The sequence below is a fragment of the Heterocephalus glaber genome, unplaced genomic scaffold (assembly GCF_053883595.1).
Source record: "Heterocephalus glaber isolate CG9 unplaced genomic scaffold, H.glaber_assembly_v1.0 deba00001550, whole genome shotgun sequence".
Taxonomy (NCBI): domain Eukaryota; kingdom Metazoa; phylum Chordata; class Mammalia; order Rodentia; family Bathyergidae; genus Heterocephalus; species Heterocephalus glaber.
This window is the reverse complement of record NW_028258343.1, coordinates 10,397,304-10,403,303: the sequence shown is the minus strand read 5'-3', so window position 1 is coordinate 10,403,303 and position 6,000 is coordinate 10,397,304.

Genomic DNA, 6,000 nt, shown 5'->3' with positions numbered 1-6,000 from the left:
CCACCTCTGCGCATCACTGCGTCAGCCATCCAGCTTACAATGTGAGTGTTCTAGGCACTCTTCATATTTACACCAAAGCTCTAGCTTTTCTTCAGCTTTGAAATGTCTTTATTTTACCCTCATCAGATCAGTGAAAGGTAGTTTTCTAGAAAATAAAATACTAAATTGGAGATGATCTTCATATGTTGAAAATATTAATCTCTGTCTTCTGGCTTCTGTTGTTGTTTCAGGTAAGTTTGAAATGAGCATAATTTCTGTTTCTCTGTTAGTGGTGTGCTGTTTTTTTCTGTTTGCTTTAAAAATATTCTTTTGGTTAATATATGTTCATAGGTTTCATGATTACATATTTATGTGCCAATTTTTTTCACGCTTCTAATTCATAAAGTTCCCTATATCTGAGGATTTGTGCCTTTCAACAGTTTTAGTAAATTCTCATCTACTATTTTAGATATTTCCTCTTCCATTTCATTTCTGTTAATTATCTCTGCAATATTTTATACATATATAAGATAATAATTATATTTAGATATTATCACTCCAATCTCCCATAAGCATAGGAGTTAATCTGTCTTTTATAATTTTTTTCATCTTGTCTTTTGCCAACTGGATCCAGAAACATACAGATTGGATATTTCTCAGGTGTATCTTTGAGTTCCTTGAGTTCTCTTCAGCTGTGTCTTATCTGCTATTAAACCTATTCATGGAATCTTCAATTTTATTTTGTACAGCTTTCATTTTTAGAAGTTGTGTTCTTTTTTCAATGTATTATTTTGTTTTTATTATATCCTGTTTCCTCAAATTTTCAAGTTTATCTTTAATTTATTGAGACATATTCTATAATTCCATAATACATATTTTATCTGCACTCGGTGTCTGAAGTGTTTGTGTGTCCGTGTGAGTGTCTGTTGCCTCACCTTTTCTCACAAGACTTGTGTCCTGTGTGACATTTTTATTTTGAGCTGCTTTCTTCCCTTGGAATTCTGTCTGAGAGACTAGTTTGAGGTCTGAATTGCCTTGAAGCTCCTCCGGGGGTTATTTGTATTTTTTTGTGTCGCTAGCCCGGGGCTACTGCCCAAGAGACTAATTTAAATTTGCTGAAGGTTTTGCCGAACATGTAGATAGAATGAATAAAGATGAAATATCTTCATGAAGGTTGAATTTAGCTACAAATTCTCAAGTGAAAGAAATTATTTTCCCCCCACTCAGTATCAAGGTAGAGAAAGCTACATTTTCTTGCTTTCCTTGACTACAGATGTAAAGAATTTAAATATGTCATTGTCTAGGGTTTTGGCTTTTTCTAAGCCTCCTGTTAGATTCTTTATTTTATGTGGTTTCATACTCTTGCTTGCACAGCCTCCAGAAGATGTGGTGCTTAATCCTGAGAGTCACCTTGATTGGGTTGAGAGGGCCCAAAGGAGTAGTAAAACGCACTTCGGAGTTGACCAGGGGAGCCTGAGGGAGTCTATCTGGTCCTTGGCTCCTTCCCCTCAGGCTCCACCCTGCATCCTGCTCCCTGGCTGTCAACTGTTAGCAGTGTTCCTCTGCTATGCTCTTCCACCATGATGTTTCTGCAGGGAAGCCAGCCATAGATTGGAACCTGTGAAACTAGAAAACCAAAGAAAACCCCCCTTCCTTTAAGCTACATAAGTCAGGCTTTTCTCCAAGAATGAAACAGCTAATATGGAAGGAAAATTCAGGATTTCAATGCAGATAACCCTGGAGAAAACTCTAACAACAATACTCACTTGGCTCACAGCATTCTCTCTTAGTGTGGTTTTGACTCAATATATTCTTTCCTTTATATCAGTGTGTTTATATAGCTGTGCAAAATATAGTTTAACCAGAATTTTTTTTGTTCTAATCATGAGAGTCATCAAGGTATCTAACTTTCTATGTTGATGGAAACTGAAATCTCTGAGGGATAAAATCTTTAGATTTATTTTTAGACTCTTCTTTATGGGAAAGTTCTACAGCTTGATTATGCAATTTCAAGTAATAGATTTCATGAACACCTTACTCTGCTTTTATTTGTGGTGTATAACATGCATAAACTGGTGCCTTCTACACAATGGCATACAAAATAAAAAAGAGCCAAGTGAGAAACTAAAAACAAGAAAATGGAGAAACACAGTATCACTGATTCTTCATTAATCATAGTTCAAGACCAGACCAAAATTGATTCTATGCACATCACTTGTTTGTCAGCCACAAATAATTTTCAAATTGCTACAGAACTGACTGGCACAAAATGATTTGGAGAAGAGTAATGGATAGAAATAGGCAAAGTTGAGTAGATGCTGTTGACAGTGGATCTATTTAATTTTGTTTACATTATATCCTTGTGTCTTTGGGAATTATTATTGATCATTATTTGTGAGGTTACACAAATAAAAAGTCTTTTAGTTTCATGTGTTTTCTTAATCAATGGCCAGTTTCAATTATAAATTTTTAATTCCAAAAAATTTCTATCTATATTTTTAAGTATCAGTTGTTAAGAAATTTATTACCAGCACTATTCATTTGTTTACAATTATCCTCACTTTAAGCACCTGTTGACAAATATTAAATGCTTTCTTTTAAATGTAAGGGTCTTTAACTAAAATCAAGTACTTGTTTCAGTTACTCTTTTAACATGAAAGAAAATGAACACTCTCTTGATGACCTACTTATTAGTCTGCTCACAATTTTTGAGGGTATCAGTCACCCTACACCCGTGAGAACTATCTGCACTACTCATTAAAGTGAAGTTTTGGATCTCTTGGCAACACATTTTTATAGTCTATACAAACTATTAACATTTCCTGATCTGCTCTCCGCGAGCTTTATTTTGCCATGAAAAAAGTCAATGTTACTAAGTACCATTTGATGTATGGACCTTTTAGAAATTAAGCAACAGCATATGTGAGCTGACCATAGGACTCGCACATGGAAATGCAAAATAATAATTAAAGAAAAAAGTAAGTCCACTTATTGGGGAAAAAAATGAAAAAGTATGGAAGCAGCATCTATTCCCCCCCAAAAAAACTAATTATTTTTGGTCTAAGGGATTTTGTTCTTCTGGAGTTCTACAAAATAGTATAACTGTAAACAGATCAATGTTCATGACTCCTCTTGTATGATCCAATAACTGCTGGACCATTTTTATCAGGGATGTTTGGTCTTAGAAGAAATGAGATATGCTACTCACTTGTGCCTTCTTGAGTTAACCAATTCCCAAAAGCAGTTTCCTCTCTTACCTAAAGCTATTTTAAAAGGGGATTACTTCTCTTTATTTTTCCCCCAAACTCATTCAGAGAATTTGAGGTGTATTACTTCTCAGTTCAACTGACTTATCATAGTTAAGAAAACTCAACATATTCTTCTAGTTAATATTACTGGCATAATGAATGACTGAATAAATACCATATTTGGTTTATTATTTTTAAGCTAAAATAGATGCAATGCCTAGTGTTAGTTATGTCTGCATTTTATGACATTTTTCTGTATTCTTAACAATGTTACATAGATTCTCCTTTATCAGAAGATCACAAACAAATATTACAAATCTATTTATGGTTGAGAATGGGAGGCAACAAATCAACTATGACTTGGAGATTTTGGTCTATGTGACAAGGAAATCAGAGGGAACCAATAGCAGAAGTTTACTAACAGAAGTAAAGAAGTCAAAAGAAAAACATGTGTCTAGAGGGAAGGTGAAGAAGAAAAATCAATTTTTAAATATGTATTGATTTTTTAGTTAGAAGTACAGGAGTGAAGGAAATTAGAGATCTAAATGTAAAAGCAAGGAGGCAAGTACTGATAAATAACAAAGATAATTCAACACACAGAGCCAATTAAAAATATGAATAACTCAGAGAATACGGCCATGAAAACTTTTGAGTGGGAAGGCATAGCATAAAGACAAACAACAGATTTCGTATAACATTGTGACAACTTATAGATAAAAGACCAACATCCTTAATAGATGAAGAACTTCTAAATTTTGAAGGATTTATTATTTTTAAGTAACACAACAATTAAAAAATATATGAATGAACAATTCACAGAAAAATAAATTCAAAATGGCCACAAACTTGAGTAAAAATCACGTAATCTTATATTTAAATTGGAAGTATTAGTTTGATCCATTACTTTGTTCTCTTTGCAAAAGAGGCAGGGAAGAGAGTATTTCCTATCTCTGTCCATTGAAAATTGGGGCACAAAAGAGTACTCCTAGAGCCATATTATGGCCTCAATACTATTTCTCTCTCAAAGAAAGCAGGGTGCCTTAGTGAAACACTGTCTCCAGGTTTAAATTAAGCAGTATTTGCCATTTTCTATCACTCTAGAAAGCAAAAAAGTTAACAAAAATATGTGAGATCATCACAAAGGGACGCATAAATCCATCTGAAGATGTTCCTATAGCCTAATGTGTAGTAGTATGAGCAGCAAAACAAAATGACTGAAAAAATGAAGGGTATCAAATTTAAACAAACATGAGATTATAAACAAATAAGCCCTTTCAAAAACCAAAGCAAAATAAAAGATCTCATTTATCAACATTGAGGGTTGCTAAGGAATCAATTAATTGCTCAAAAAATTCATCAATAAAGGAAATAAAACAAATATACATATTACCTTTTGTGAATTATACTTCAGGGTAACTAAACAGTTGATCAAATAAATTTCTTCAGAAGAATCCAAGTAAAAAAAGAAAATGATACAAGTAGAATTTTCCAACTCCAAATGACATAGCAGATCTAAAGAAGGATTATCAACAGATGCTAAAATCATTAGGCTGATGAGAACTTTACAACGAATAGATCAGATTGACATCAACAATAATCAATAGCAATAATAACAGACAATATTTTAAGTGCCTAATTAAGTGGTTAATTAGAAAATACACACTATTATCTATGTATGACAAATTTTTTCCTTGAAAACTTGAACTGAATCTGGTATATATGACATAGGATTGGTAAAATACTGACAATTTTTAAGTGAGGTAATGTGAACATGGGTATTCATTGCTTTTACTCTCTCTTCTTTGCATGTGTCTTAAGTAATTCCTTGTTGCTGGGACAAAATACAGGACACCCACAAGTGAAATGCAGAAAGGCTTATTTTGCCTCACAGTTTGTAGAGCTTTCAGTTCATTGTCTGTTGGCTCCAAGACAGGGCAGTGTGGCAGAGGGACAGGCAGAGGAGAAACAGTCCATGGCAGGGCAGGCAGTAAGCAGCTTTCCTTCTGCTTTCCCTTTTATTCCATACAGGCTACAAGTCTATAAGTTGGTTCCACTCACACACAGGGTAGAGCTTCCCATTATCCCCATCCAGAACTATGCTAAACCAATCAATTCACACATCCTAGATTTAGCCACCTCTAAAAAGCCCCACCTATGAAAGCCTGAGGCCTTGAGAGGACATCTAGATATTTTTTGGGGGGGCGGGGATTTAGCTCAATGGTTTCGCTGCCTGCTGCGCAAGCACAAGGACCCAAGTTCAATCCCCGGTAGGTATAAACCATAACAGTGTGTGTATGGTATTTCTCATTAAGATAGATTTTTTTTTTTAAAAAAGGGAGATGTAGAGGAATATACTAAATGAATACTTAAATCTGGGAATAAATAAGGAAACTACCTGAACAGAAATGAAGAGATAAATCACGAGATAAGAGATTCCTTAAAGAGGACAAGATAGGAGACAAGATGCCAAAGAAAAAGCTACAGGAAAGACACACGTTAATATGTCTTAAGAGAAAAGGACCAATGAAGGAAGCCCAGAACTATTTGAAAGAGCGATGAAGCAATGAGCAAGGTGTACTACAGATCTTTGGGGGAAAGGAAACAAGTCTAACTTGGAAAGTAAGAAAGCAAGGAATGGTTGTCAATATCAACTAGGCATTTTCAGATAAATATAACAGGAAAAGAAAATGCTCAAGTTAGAGGAACTCAAATTTGTCAGTCAATAAGAATCAAGAACATTGCCAATGGGGCCGGGGATTTAGCTCAGTGGTTT